Source organism: Scomber scombrus, chromosome 10 (genome assembly GCF_963691925.1).
Source record: "Scomber scombrus chromosome 10, fScoSco1.1, whole genome shotgun sequence".
In the NCBI taxonomy this organism is placed as follows: domain Eukaryota; kingdom Metazoa; phylum Chordata; class Actinopteri; order Scombriformes; family Scombridae; genus Scomber; species Scomber scombrus.
Genome location: NC_084979.1, coordinates 14,053,683 through 14,069,212, shown reverse-complemented (window position 1 = coordinate 14,069,212; position 15,530 = coordinate 14,053,683). Strand labels below are relative to the sequence as shown.

The 15,530-nt window shown below is 43.1% G+C and overlaps 1 protein-coding gene across 3 annotated transcripts in view; it reads left to right on the top strand.

Annotated features, from left to right (window-relative positions):
• The window catches only part of rerea (arginine-glutamic acid dipeptide (RE) repeats a), a 131,690-nt gene that overhangs the window by 37,418 nt on the left and 78,742 nt on the right, over positions 1-15,530 (top strand). The window lies entirely within an intron of this gene.

Genomic DNA, 15,530 nt, shown 5'->3' with positions numbered 1-15,530 from the left:
CGTGTGCCTGTGTATTCCAGCAATCAGTCAACTTCAAGAGGGGGAGAAAAAGTTGCATTTTGACAGGAAAAATGTTGAAATTAATTTAAATGACTCAGTGGCACAAACATTTGATGGTTGGGATTTCCCCAAGTTTCACATAAAGGATTGGCTGTTGGATTTACAGCTTTGCTTGTGTCATAAATTGATTATTGGACTGTAATAATGGAAAGTAGTTGAGTGTTTCTGGAAGAAGGGTAGGGGACTGTGTGCGGGAGACCGGCTGAACCAGTTGCAAACTGTTGAAGGACCACCAAATTAACTTGACTTCCCCCCCCCCTTCAGCACCCCAGAGGCTATGAACTCTGGCCCAAGCACATGCAGCTCTCACTGTGGGGGGGTTGGGAGGGAGGCTCAGTGCCTGTTGTTGAAAAGGGCAGGGGGGGCTGGCTGGTGGGATGTGTGTGTGTATTTAAGAGGGGGGGCAGCTTGAGATTTAAAAGTAGACTACAGTTATTTGTCTGAAAGGCGGCTTATCTAATGTTTTCCAGTTATAGTAGAAAGAGGAGGGTGGCTTGTTTACTCGAATCACTGTAAAAGTGGTCATAGTAAGTCTTCATGTGACTCCAGTCAGAAGCTGACTCCACAGAGTTTGTGGCCACAGAAGCACAAAGAAAGCTTCAGCCCGAAAACAAGATTCAAATCAAGGACGGGGGGAAGAAGTGATTGGCTTCAATCTCTGCCATATAAAAACAATCCCTTCCTGAAATCCTCCCCCTGCTGCTGCATTTTTCACCGAGCTATTACACAGACTTAGATGTTGCATCGCTAATTGTGAGGAGCTAATCTCCACCATGCCCAGCTTCCTGTGGCATTTTTTTGTCCCCCGGCTAACTGAGAAGTGACCTCTAGCTTAATGATTCAGATGTGATTAATCCACTTGAGTGGGACGACACTGCACGGGCTAATGTATGGCGCAGGGCACTGCAGATAATGGATGATTGTTGGAATATAAAGGACATTTACTGCCTAAAAATGGTGTGAATGTTTAAGACTTGCATGGTTTTAAACTCAAGCAGGAATGTGAACATGTGGCATCGTATAAATCATGAGGTGCAATTATGGTTATAAAAATTAAACAGTGGTTGTCTTTCTTACTGTTACTGTAACTCTCAACTCTTAAAGGGAAACTTTGATTTTTTTCATCTTGCACCCTATTTTCCTACTTTAGTTTCATGCTAATGTTTCAGACATACTAAAAAATGTCTAAGCTACATTTCTGAACTCCAACACAACAAACTCTTCCCAGCACTCCTCTCTTCAACTCGTACTCATGTTTCCACTGTCGTCCTCCTGCAACAACTCAATCTCACAAGATTTCAGAACGAGATGTTTTATAATAACAATCTGAGCCTGTGAATGACAACAACAAGCACTTTTAGTGTATGTACATTGACGAGACAATATTGCCCCAAAGGGGCAAGGGGTTTTGTGGCTGCCAGCTGAACCAAGTCCAGTATCTTGCTGGACCAATTTTAAAAATTGTTGTTATGGCCACTTAGACACAGAATGATGGGAAAACATGGTCCAGGTTGAAAAATCCTAAAGTGTCCCTTTAACTACCTCTTTGTGCTCTGTGATCTTTGATTTTATTAACAGATGGAGTGTGAACATTTTTCTTTTTTTATAGATGGTATTCAGGTATCGTCACATGTTGTATGAGTTTATCTCAGCCACCAGATTGGTTTATAATGTGGCAGCTTAAACAAAGCAGTGTTTCAGCATTTCAGAGGGTGAGAACTTCTGATTCATGCATCTGTTGAAACTCTGACTGTGTCATTGCTAAAGCTTTTTTTTTCCGATTATGAATGTTTGTTTCTGTTTGACGGTTATTGAACCAGTAGAGGGTTTATCCTTCATAAAGAGTGACAGGCATGTTTCTGAAATGGTAACCAGTAATCTGACAGGAATCATGTTGGATGTGTGGGTTAACATACAGTCTCAATCTCAGATTCAGCCCACGCTGTCATGTGGGAAAAGTCGCATAGCTCGTCTTTCTGAACACATTTTGAAATCTTCCTCACTTCTCCCAGAGGTTCGGGTATCCATTTAGTTTCACTACTTGTGGATTGAATGAAAGGGGAAGTGGTCAGCCCCCTTAATGGAGTTGTACATGAGGAGCTAGAGTTGTTCTGCAGTGTGGGTTTTGTATGTGGAGAGAGCACTCACAGTTAAGAGCTGCCTGTCTGATAAAAAATATAGCAGCCTTAATTATGTACACACTATCATACCGCTGTCGGTATCATTTCACATCATGTGTATTTGTAGTTTGTCATACCAGTGTTTGTGGGGAAATTAGAACTGATGTGCAATTTGATCTGAGTCCACTGTTTGTGTCATTGATTCATGTAAACCGAGGGAAGCATAGTAGAGGTGTGAGTCACCCCCCCACCCCTCCTTTCACAAATACAAATCTCACCGCTGACAAGGTACCAGGGAGCTAGTCAACATTCAGCTCACATACAGGCGCGTGTATGAGTGTCACCTCTGAGGAATCTGAGGGGTGATATCTGGATCAAAGAGGCTGTTTCTGACCATGGAGAGAGACCACTGCTTCATAGAGTGAGGCTGTAACGGCTGTCTAGCCTCTCAGAGGCAGCTGAATGTTTGACAGGGCATTGGAAAAACGTTATTTAAACTGCTCGCATGATGGCCCTCACTGGGATTGCACCACGCTGCGTCTCTGCCCCCTTTTTCCTCACTGTGTCAGGTGATGGCAGTCGCTGGCCGGTTGGAAAAAATACGTAGTGGTTGTCTTTGTTGTTTTTTTTAACCATATGATGTAATGTGTAAAGAATCAGAGAAAGGCGAGTTGTAATTGATGCAGTGTTGGCGGGCCTCTCATTTTCTTTCTAATGAGAAAGTCTGCTGGGGTCTGGATATCATTTCTTTTGGGTAATAGCCTGAATGACTCAACTGTATTCCATTGTAATTACAAAGAAATGATCCAGTTGTTATTATAATAAGCTACATGAATGAAAACAGATGTTATGTTTGACCCATTAAAAAACTTGTTTGTAAGATGCTGATCAGATAAATGTGGGTAAATTACAACCTCTGCTTTTCCAATTGCTGAATGTGGCCTATTTTTCAATGGCATTGTAGGTGACACTTGTGGTTACCCTCCCATTTTTGATCCTGACAATGCAAAAATGCAAGAGCCGCTTTGTAAAGCAGGGCGGAAAGTCATTGAGAAGTCATGGCTTCCATACTGTTGTTGGTGCTATTTCCACCCTCTCTACACACACTCATGGTTTTGAGGAGCGATGATGAAACTCTCCAGGTTTTGTTGATTCTTTAGACGGGGTATCTAAATGTCTTGCGCTAGCCCAGCACTTCCTGACCTATTGTCCTTGCAGATGTGGTGTACCAGTGACTCATGTAGAATACATTAGCCACAAATTGACATAGTCCAGATGAAACGCTGGTAGCACGGCTAAGGAGGCAGTACCCTCTGGTGGGTGTCTACTGAAACAGAGAGCAATGAAGGACTGAAGAGGTGCTTTGATTGTTTGCAGAATATTCCATCTAATTTGTTGTGTGCACAGAAGAAGGGCCGATATCTTTAATTAATGTAAACCTCAGGAGCCGACGATGAGTGAGAAATTGGGATAATTGAAAATAGGCCCTATCTCCTTTCCACCCCTTTCTCTGTCTGTACATCCTTAAAGCAGCTGAGCCCATCGGAGGGCACTTTCACACATGTTAAGTGGGGGGACATCTGGCCTCGTTAATTCAGCGCATGGTCATAAAGTGGAATGGCGGTCCCCACAGGGCCGCCTGCTCCAAACACCGTCAGATGGAGGGCCGCGTGTCCTCACCGCCTCCCCGTCCTCCCTGTTGACTGTCCCTCTGACACCAGCTCTGACACCTAGACGAATCGCAATCCAGCTACGATGATTGAAACACAGATGTTGATGTTCGAGGGAGATAAAGCGACAACATAAATCTCCACCTGCCATAAAATACATGCGTGTGCTGTAACGGCTGTAATGTGAGGTTGTATTGACCAGCTCCTAATTTTCTTTTATCTAATCCAACAAAGAGGCAAGACGACCTGTGAGATTTTAGCAATCAGCTACACCCGAACAGCATTTTTTCCCCCTCTTTTCTATCAGATGTAGGAAATCAGTTTCCGTCCATTAGGTGAATGTTTTATGATGAGTGGGCTGCCACAGTTTATATTCCAGTATCCACCTACCACCTCAGGAACGGTAGCAAATAATTGAGTGACAGCAGCAGGGGAAGCGGGGCATGCTGTGCATTCACATCCTATTTTAGCGAGTAAACATTTAATGTGTTTAAATGTATCACAGCTTTATTTATGCATAGAATCTGCTGTTAAGTCTGAATTATACATTAGCCAATGAATAATGCATCAGTGCCTTTCCTTAATGATTACTTGCCAGGCAGCGAACGGTAATATTTGCTGATAAATTTACCCATTGATCTTGCTTGTGTTTAACCAGGCTTGTAGAGATGATGTTTGCTCCATTTTGTGTTTAGGGAGCTTGTTTGTTTTGTTTTTTTTTTCAAGGATGTAATCAAAAGCATGCTAATTCTCAGGGGTTTTTAATAAGATGTCTTTTAAAAATGACAAGTGAGCCCCTAGGGAACTACTGTAGGGAACAAAATAGGTGCAATCTAAATTTTCCAAGCAAATACTACTAGGTACTTCAAGATCTCGATTCTGCCATTTTCACTCGCATCTTTGTGAAGTTGGATTGTTTACATACTGCTCTCCTCCTGGCTGCTCTTAGGATGAATTATTTATCCTTAGACCTCAACAGATCAATGTCCAATTACAGTTTAGTCTTTGTTGGCTTGTAGCCATTACACGACAGAGTATGTTTGTTTGAAGTACAGAGTCTAGACCATGTCTGGCGACTTGGTAATTTAGCCCATACTTGGTAAAGGTTGTCTTTTGATGCTGCGTCTTTATTGGCACTGGTCTTAACAGCCGCACGAGCCAGATTATTGGCACATTATCCGTATAATGCTGTGAGTCTTACATTGCCTAAGCCTTGAAGCTCAGCCCGTTACTGTGCAGATATATTGCTTGTCCACACAATGAGAAAATATTGACTTGTTGTCACTCACTCATTTGATTACTTGTGCGGCTGATTCTGCTTCTCATTTGTCACCCTGGCAACGTAAATGGGGAGAAAACACAGCAACGTCCTCCATGTAATGAAGCAGCGGAGCATTGCAGAGTATCACATCTGGAAAACCTCTAAGCAGGAGTGAATGTCTTTGTCACTCATGGTGTATCATTGAGACTTGTCAGCTCAGCTCGTCCCCACAAACAGCAAACATTTGACAGCTTTCCTCACTGCAGAGTGTGCAGCTGCGTGGGAGTGATGTACTCCAACAATTCCACTTTGATTTTACAGCTTAGTTGAGTGAGATTTATCTGTATATTTACAGTGTTTGGTAAGTCGCTCCATTTTCTTTTGTCTGTAAGAAGAGCAGCTTAAAGCAGTCTGCTGCTATGTGTAAGCCAGGTCATAACGAGAGCACCTTACATTTAATCCAACAGGATTCATCAGTGGCCTTGTTCTTCCAAAAATAATGAGGTAGATAGTGAGGGCTGCCCCAGGCTGCATGTAGGGAGATGATCTCTCTGAACCGGCAAATCATTCCTGTTTTCTATGCTAAAAAGACAGGCTAATGACTATTCTTGATGTGTGTCAGTACTTTAAGTTAACTAGCGTTAATTCACAGAAAGATCTAATGGGCTTGATTGTCAAGCTGAGTCGAGGCCGTCAGTGAGAGGCTTGTGCACGGGTGGGGGCAGTAGGGGGGGGTAATTGTTTTTGCTGGCGGTGATTCTCTCTGGAAGGGATGACTGCACAATCCAGATATGTAAACAGGAAGAAACTGAAAGGCAGTATGCTGATACCTTGTCTGTTTCCTCTTGATCAACCTAGCTTTTGAAATGAAATTTCTAAGCGCTGCCCAAACATTCTTTTGGATTCAGCTTGGCAGTAATGGCTGCTTTACAAACCTGCGTCTGCTCAACTAAGCGTTTCAAACATGTAAATAATATGTGGAAAATGGAGATCTTGAGGAAATCATTAACTGTGACGGCACACCATGAAACAAAGACAGAGAGTTAAAGACAACAGATGCTCAAAGGGTTTGAATCTGCTTATTGGAGCATGACACTTATTTAGTGCGGTGGAGAATCTCAGTGCATTTATGGTAGACAATGATGCTGTGTCTTGCCAGTCATCTGTTCTCCAGAGGTGTTCGCAATGTTCATTTAATGTTTATGTGTGTATCCAAACCTCACATTTCTTTGTTTGCCCACGCCTGGTGTCATTTTTGCATTCTCTGATTCAGGTTTGCCTACACAAGACAGCTTGTAATGTTTATCAGGCTGTAGCAGGGTAGATTTCCACCTCTTATGTTTCATAAATAACAAAGCTGCTCATCCCTGCGCCAGTGAAAAGGGGAAGGTTGCCATGATGAAGTGAGCTGACTCTGTTGGTCTGATAGAGATCAACTTAAGACCCACCAGGAAGCAGTCCAGTTTGCAAACACACGGTTTTCGGGGTTAGTGTTTGAGTCAGCGTCGGGGCAAGACTGGACAGCTGTCTCCTAGTGATCTATAACGCCCACAATCCCTCCCACAGACTGCCGGCTTTGGCACTCATGCAGTACACCGGTTGCTGTAGTACACCCAGCCACCCACAACAATGGCTTATCTTGCTAGCATAACAAACAGTGGGCTAACAAAGAGGATAGAAACCAGTAGGACACACAGCAACAGAGGACCTTAAGAGCCCTGTGCCATCATAACTCCACTTCAAAATGGAGGCCTTTGTTCTGAGATTGTTTGGGTGGACATCATAGCAAGGTAGCAGCACATCTTTTCATCCTCAAACACATTCACTCAGTCTGCTGTCGCTGAAGGAGATCCTCTTGCCTGATAAGGCTTCAGAGAAAGGTATTCCTCTGGGACCGTTGTTGAGGGATTTCTACAGTTATGCCATGAGTTGATTAAAAGAACACTAGATAATCCTTTAAAAAAAACAAAAAAAACAGGTCTTTGTTGTGGCAGAGGTGGAGTGAGGGGAATAAAAAGCCAGAGATTTTGGATTTTGAAATGGTTATCACCTTGGTATGATCCGCCACTCTGCTAAGATAAATATTTAATGACAGGGTGGCTGAAATAGAGCTGTTATAGACTGCTGGTGAGAAATGGACCTTCTATTTACAGCCCATACTGTTCCATAAAGTCATGGCATTGGTAGACAGCCCAAGGTTATTAGTGTGGCATGAGAGTGGTGTGTGTGTGTGTGTGTGTGTGTGTGTGTGTGTGTGTGTGTGTGTGTGTGTGTGTGTGTGTGTGTGTGTGTGTGTGTGTGTGTGTGTGTGTGTGTGTGTGTGTGTGTGTGTGTGTGTGTGTGTGTGTGTGTGTGTGTGTGTGTGCATTTGCGGTGTGTCTGTGGGCTGCCGAAGACTTCTCACTCTTCTTCTTACTGCAGAGATATGAAGGAGAGAAACGCACTCAGTCTGAGCATTCCCTCATGAATCCTTGATGGATTACGTGTGTGTGTGCAAGGAGGAGTGCTGTTGTGGCAGCACTATAGTTAATGCATGACAGCGATACTATTAAGGCACACTTGACTTGAACTATTTCCACAAGCGAAACAGCTGTATGTTTTTTCCCCTCTTTACTACCTTAGCTTTGCTCTGTTTCATTTCATATGCTCCCTGCCCTCTGGGTGCTTGTTTGATGTCATTCATGTCATGCAAAATTGATTGCGAAAGGCTTGCATCAATGCTTGCTGCAATGAAGTTATCACAGTGTAAAGACAGATATCTCCACAATGATTCTCCTAACCTTACGCTTTCACACTCGAGTGAATAGAGCCTTTTAAATTGATAGCAGCCCTGCTTTTAGATTTTTTTTTTGGCTAGGATTGTGAGGAGAAGCCTGTATCAGGGCTTGAATGTTAGCGCGTAGCTCATTTAAACACTGATCTAGACTCTGCTTGATTCATCCTGTTTAATCATTACATGATAGCTGTGGCGAAAGCAGTTAATTTTCAGCTTTCAAGTACCTTGCTTTTGGTCACACTGCAGCTCTTTTTCATTTCACTGGATCAGTCCAGTGAGTGGTGAGCACTAACATCTTGCCTCTCTGTATAGGAAATAGGTGGGTAAACACAGCAGAGTCCTTGAAGCACTTCCCATCCCTGCTATTGGATTACCAGCTGCCTTTCCGGGCCTCATCTGCACAGATGAGTGCCAAGATCAATGGAGCTCTTAGTGCAAAGCTAATTCGATCAGGACTGTCTTTGCTACTACTGATCAGAATTTTTTTTTTTTTGACGTGAAACAAAAACTGAATCAAGTCAAGCCCATGTCCAATAGCCCTTATTTTCAGCCGCTCCAACTCCCATAGACATCAATTAGGAGGCATTTCATATTCATTATTGAATTGGGTTGGCCTGCTGAGTAGAGGTGTGGAGATGGAAGTAGTGAACTGCTGTGTAAAGTGATGCGGCCAGTTTTTGCTGACTGAAGCAGGAATGCTGTCTTTTTCTCCAGCCGAGCGACTGGCATCATAAATAAGCTAAAAGCATGTTTTTAGAGGGATGAGGTGTCTCCTGCTTTGACGGTGAGCAGAAACGAAGGGTTGAAGGGCATATTGACCCCCTTGTTCTGGAAAGCGAAAAGCAGACTCTTCAGTGCCCCTTGTTCCCCATTAATTATTGTTTGATGCTAATAAAGGAGGAGGGGGTGGGTGGGGGGGATGGGGCATGTTATGAAACATAATTATTCATTGCAGCATTTCCCCCCGCGATGAGCCTCATCCCCCCCCTCCTCCCCTCATGCTCAGCGAGGAAGCTGAGCACCGGGGCTGTCAATTGAGTACAGCAGGCAAAGATGTCCCCTTAGCCTTTTAAAGAGGGGACAGGAGGGAGCAGGGTGAAGGGCGCCATTTGCCCGAGTGATATATGAGGAGAGACAGCAATATATGTAAGGTGCTGCTGAAAGAAAGATAGAAGGTCAAGGCACATTACACTCTAGCCATTTATTGGCTGAGCACATAGTCTGACCTGCACTGCAAATACAGTTGCTCAGCAGCAGCTTTTTTTTTTTTTTTTGGAGGGAGGTGGGGGTTGTATATATGTGTGTGTGTGCACACGTGTAAATGTGTGTGTGTGAATGGCCTACACATTTTAGATTGACGTGTGTATACACAAAGATGAATGCACTACTGTAGTGAATATGCTCTCAGTGGCTTTTTATAAGCTTGCAGATGCAGTGGGAAGCTATTTTAACAAGACTGTAGCTCTACAAACCTGCCTTCCTAGATTTCCACTAGAGACTGCAACGTGTAGACTCACTACAGGCTGATTTCCTATGCATGAGCACAGCATATGGCGCGCTTACATTCAATGCGAGCATGGGATTAGTTAACAATTGTGTCTCACAACATTGTGCTAATTGACTGCTGTATAAAGGGTTACTCCAGGGCTTCTTGTCCTACTATAACTTTGTTAAATATTAAGAAAGCATAAATGTGAGGTTTCCTAAAAATTTAAAGTGTGTTTTTGGCCTAGCCTAAGTAGTACTTTCATTGTCATTAATGGCCCAGTGATGAGAGGAGAAGAAGTCTGTGAGACGGCCATGGTCAAAGCCTAACATTAACATTCCAAGAATATCTGAGGCTTATTCACAGCAACTCAGCCGCACAGCGCGCTCCGTTCACCTTTGGGTTTAACAGCAGGCAGCAGGCCTACAGTCAGCCTGAGCTATGTTGTGTCGTGGAGTATTTCTAATGTGCCATTGTTGTTACACAGCAATGGATGTGACGTGTAATCCAATATTTAGCAGTTGTTAGGTGTTTGGAAAAATGAAAAATATGCAGCTTGTGTTTGCTTGAGGCATAGCACGCTATCAGTTAGGGATCAAGTCTCCATTTCACACATGAACAGGCAGAGTTAATCTGTGGATCACTACTGTACACTGCGTAGAATCCAGCCTCTTCTCTTATATTTTTCCAAAAGCCGATTATTCTAGGCCCCCGCTGCTAATGTTTTTGGAAAATAGCTGCCCTTTTATAGCTTATGGGTGTTTTTTAAGTGAAGATCTGTTAGTCCTGGTAGTAAACCATGTAGGTCTAACTTCTTCAAACTCTTTTAAAATTAATTGTGTGTATTTGAAGCCTACAAGTGTGTGTGTGTGTGTGTGTGTGTGTGTGTGTGTGTGTGTGTGTGTGTGTGTGTGTGTGTGTGTGTGTGTGTGTGTGTGTGTGTGTGTGTGTGTGTGTGTGTGTGTGTGTGTGTGTGTGTGTGTGTGTGTGTGTGTGTGTGTGTGTGTGTGTAGCAGCATGCACTGAAATGCCACTGCTGTAAGAGGCCTAGTCCCAGGCACTGCATGTTTTATGAGCTGTCTTCAGAGGATATGGGAGCTCTGAACTCAGATCCTGCTTGTTCCAGCAGTGTTTTCATCACTCCTGGCCACTTCCTTTTAGGTTTTTTTTCTTCTTCTTCTTTTTTTTTTTTGATGAGGGAGACAAAATTCACCCAGAAGCAGGCACTATTTACAACTCACCCTTGTCCACAGCTATAGTTTAAAAAGTGTGCCTCACAGACTCATGATTAATTTTATTCTCCTCATGCGCACTACAGACTGCGCTTTCCCTTCTGCCGAGGATCGCTGGCCCACACGACTGAGATGGTGGATGTCAAGGCTGAACGCTACACTGAATATTTCACTCTCCTAGTCACCTCCCCCGCTGACTGCTTTCTAAAGCTTTTTTTTCTTTTCTTGAACAAACACATCTCCAACTGGAGAAACGTTCACCCGACTGTCTATTTGCAGTTCCTGCGACTTGTAAGTTATAGCTCTGGTTGCAACGGTACTGAAATTACCACAGAGGCTAACAAACAAAAGAGGATGTTATGCTTAGAAGATGAATCCTTTGTTTTATTTCGTTTGAAAGGGCAATCATTCGTGATGGTTGGTTGGTTGGTTGGTTGGTTGGTTGGTTGGTTGGTTGGCGGTTACAGGAGAGGCGTTTGCATATGAAATAATAGCCCTTCCTAATTAGAGGTAATACCATCCTGTGGTATCTCGAGGTGGAGGTGTTTTTTGGCTCGGATCATTATAAGACGTTGAATGGAGGGATTGTCCTCCCCCCCACCCTCTCTTCCCACCCCCGACCATCTGCTCGAGAATAGAGCCGAATTTGCCACCACATAGCTAAATAATTTAGGCGGAAAAATGGTTTTGTGTAGTGACCTAATGGCTTTGTTTTTTGGGAGGCGTTCTTGAAGACATCCTTCAGTGACCCCTCTGGCCCGCGCCTGTCAGTCTGAAACCTCAGAGCTGTCTTATCTGTCACACTAATCTATTTATGTTAGTTTTTCCTCTGTGTTGGCACGTCACTCTGTGTGGCATAGTGATTAGAGTAGCTGGAGGATGTAGGGCAGCCATATGAATAAATTTCCTCCTCTCCCACACTCATTTACACTACCAGCCGGAGTTTAACTGACGGAGAGGATCGTTAAGCTGATAGGCAGATCTATGAGGAAGAGTGGGGATATTTGATTGCAGAATATCAGTGGAAGTGGTACATGATTGAATGCTCAAATATTAATATCTCAAGAGTCCTTTTCATTCTAACAGACGACAAAATCAGGCTTTGTGTTTTTTTTTTCTTTGGCAGTAAATCTTTTTACATATATCTGATTGAGAGAATGTCATGTAACTCATTTCCTCCTCCCCCTCCTGCAGCTCTGCTTCGTTTTTATAGAGCTAAATGTTTGAAGATGAATATATGATAAGAGATTTTTTTTTTGTAGAAATTAGGCTTGAATGTGTCCCCAGTGTGTATTTATACGTTTTCTGACCCCAGCTTTCCATTGCAACAACATAATTCACCAAAAACATTAAATTGTCAGTGCCTCTACAGAGGAGAGAGGCACTAGAAATCCTTTCAAATCATGCACTTCATTCACATTGCATTTAAAAAAAAAAACCTTGCACAGATCTACAGGAAAACTCAATTAAGAGCCACATTCATGATAGTCGTGCCGTCTGCCACAACATACCTCACATTCTCCAAGCCTTCCTTATCAATGACACGTTGGGAGAGGTCTTTTACTGGCCCGCTCACGATTACATTTCTTGAGAGTGCCTAATTTAGAGGAAAGGGGAAGGGTGACAATGGACAACCCTGGCATTTCCCTCAGGAGCCGTGTCAAAACATGATACCTCGTGAAGCCGTCAGAGCTGCTCAAATGGCCTTCAGCTTTCTCCAGCCAGACAAACGTGGCAGACTGAGAGGTACTGTGTGGTGAAGTAGTTGGTATTAGGCTGTGAAATGAAGTCCAGCTCACAGACCTTGTAGTTAATGGACATCTTGGGTTGTGTAGCGGCCCCCTCAGGGCCATTTGGAGCTCTCATGGAGAGCACACAAACAGGGACTAGAGGAGGATTTAGCCGTCTTTTAGAGATGGAGTAGAGGCTTAAATCCTGTGGTGCACGCAGTCTGATCCTCATGTCTGTGTGCATGAAAGTACCTGGGGATTGTTGGACAGCGAATACGTTTGACTCACTTTTGTGTTGGTTTATATTACAAAAAAAGACCATCTGATGCAATTGTTAACCCGGGGAGATTTTTGTAAATTGCCTCAGTTAATCTTTTTAGACGGTGATATTTCATTGTTGCAGAGTGTCATTGTGCATGAGAGTCTGCTCTTGTGCAGCGGTACTTTGCTTCTTTACCATGGGAAGTCTCAAGGCAGGTTTAAATGTTGATGTTGGAAAGCCCCAAGCTATCTTTTCGCGAGCATGGCTTTTACCTACTCAACTAACCCCGGATGCTGGCTAAAAATAGAGCCTTTGTGAGCGCAGCTTTAGCAGAGGGAAAAAAGATGTGGTTACTCATCAGTAAATTGAAAAATAAGTGGAGCAGACAAGTGTCTTTGCCCTGCCAATGTGAACTAAAACAGAGGGCCTCTGAGAATAAAGCACACCATGATTGCACCAGGTAAGACAAAGCAGGCAGGGTGCAGAGACCACAGAGAATCCCTTGTGAAATGGCCTACCCCTCGCCTCCAGCTGAGCCTTTCATTGTGCTGTTGTTTCTAGGGGGCTTGGATGGCAGCTTAGATTAGATCGCACTGAGTAATGGATTGGAGCTGACGAAAACCTGCTGCAGCTCGACATCACCACAGCTAGGATCCATGCACTGCTGAGGATCTGGCTGGTTTATTCGGATCAATTTGAGTTGCCCTCATTGTTAATAACCCTGTGTATATTCATGCTAACATTGTTCTCCTCTAATCTGTATTCATGCGAGTATTTCATTCAATCCCTTTGCAAAGCCGTCCCTAAATCCTTGCCAATCACATTTTGCTACTTCATAATTCTCCAATTGAATATGCCATGAATGACTTTTCAGTCTCACTCCCCAAAACTGAGTGGATCACTGTGCTGCTTATTTTGTTGGTAGATTCTATTTTGCATTTAAATGTACATATTTCATGTTTCTCCATTATAATTATTTTCTATAAAATACAGTATGAATAAATGTCCATCTTCTGCAAATTTATAATCCAGGAAAATCAATTACCAAAATTTGGCGGGATAAAAAAAGAAGCCCTTCCAGCTGTATCAGCCTGTGTAGGTGCTCAAGCAAAGCGTGATAATTTGGATGTTTATCCTTAGACAGGTTTTGATTAAAACCACAGAAGATGAGCAAGGATTTGGGTAAATGTGAGAGTGATTGGAATGAATAAAACATGGCTTTTTAAAAGGCTGTTCACGAGAGAGAGAGAGAGAGAGAGAGAGAGAGAGAGAGAGAGAGAGAGAGAGAGAGAGAGGAAAAAAAGCTGTGTTTAGTAACAGAAACCTGCTGTGTGGCCATTGTGGGGGATAATGTGTTAATCGAGCCACAAACTGTGTGGTTTTTCAGGCCAGAGGTCTCATTTAAACAGGCTCGGGAAAAAGAAATGTATTTGTGCGGGGCCCCGCTGGCTGCTAGCCCTTGACTCCATTGCAGTAATGTAAATGGTGGATTAGGTGCCGTTTGCAGGGACCCCCTCAACTCCTCTCCAGCCACTGCCCCCCTCCTTCTCTTTTCCATTAAGACAGCTGGTATCTTTCAAAGGGTCCTGGCCCAGTGATTGATGTGTAATAGCTCCAAGCCTCACCTGCCCCCTCACAGCGTTATTCATCGGCCAGGCAGCCAGCGCTGCTTTCTACTGAGCACTTTGTTTCCAGGGTAGTGGGTGGAGAGCCTTCTCCCTTGCTTTCTCTCTCTCTCTGTCTCACTTTCTCCTTTTCTTCCCTCTCAGCCATCAATACATTATGACTTTTCACTGCCACAGTGCCACTACTTCACACTGACTCACTTCTTTTGACTCACTCAATTTGTTCAACTTCAAATTGCTCTTTTATCTGCATCAAAGTACAGCTACTGATGTGCAACACATTAACCACAGACACTCGAACATATTGCTAATTGACTACTAAGAGTTTAAACACAATTATACATGTAAATGTTTTTGTTGTTGTTGCTCTGAGGGTTAAAACACACAATTCTGTTAACATTTGAGATACAGAATTTAGAAAGCAGTTGTGTAAAGTGTATCCAGATGCAAACTAATAGCACCTAGATTGTAAAGATACTTATAGAGGCTTAAAGCAGCCCACAACATCAAAGGAGAACAGGCCAGCCCTCCATTTGCAACAGTTCAGAGTCCTCGTTGGTTTCAGTGCAAGAGGCTTATGTTACTGATTAAAGGAGAGAAGAGGTGCTTAGCTCATACACAGATTCTGGCAGCCCCCAGGATTAGAGCGGTGCTATCAAATGCTACCTTCATCAATGTGTTCATTTTCCTCACACCTCCAAGACGCGCTGCTGGATATGGACACTAAGGATGTAGTGATTCACAAAGAGGGACATTATGGTACGGCGGCTGTACTGTCAGGAAAATAACACAAAACTCAACAATCATGTTTAATAAAAATGTCCATAGGTGCAACCAGCAGACTGCAGGTGCACCAGCTTAAAATGCTGTGCTGCAATAAGTTCAGATAGGCAAAGTCACACATTCTGTCACAACAGTGATTTCCTTTATTTATGTTTGATGAGGAGATACGTTTACTTAAAGAGGACAAGTGTTCTGGCAATGACTATGGGGCCCAAAATTGCAGTGTTGTATTCATCAAAATGCCTCAAATCATCTTAGTGGGACTATTTTAGATACATAAAAAAAGGCGAGGGGGTTGTTCAAGAGGACAGATCTTCAATTTATAAAACATGTCTCTGCTAAAGGAACCAACACTTTAAACTTAATGCAACATTTTCAAGATCACCATTGAGCTATATATGCTCAAGTGCAGCTAATACACTAAGTAATAACTAAGTAAAAAATATATATATATTTAGTGGGAAGTTACTTGAAGAAACATTGAGTTGTTAGGGAATTAAGTGTCACTTAAATGAAGTAGTGGTG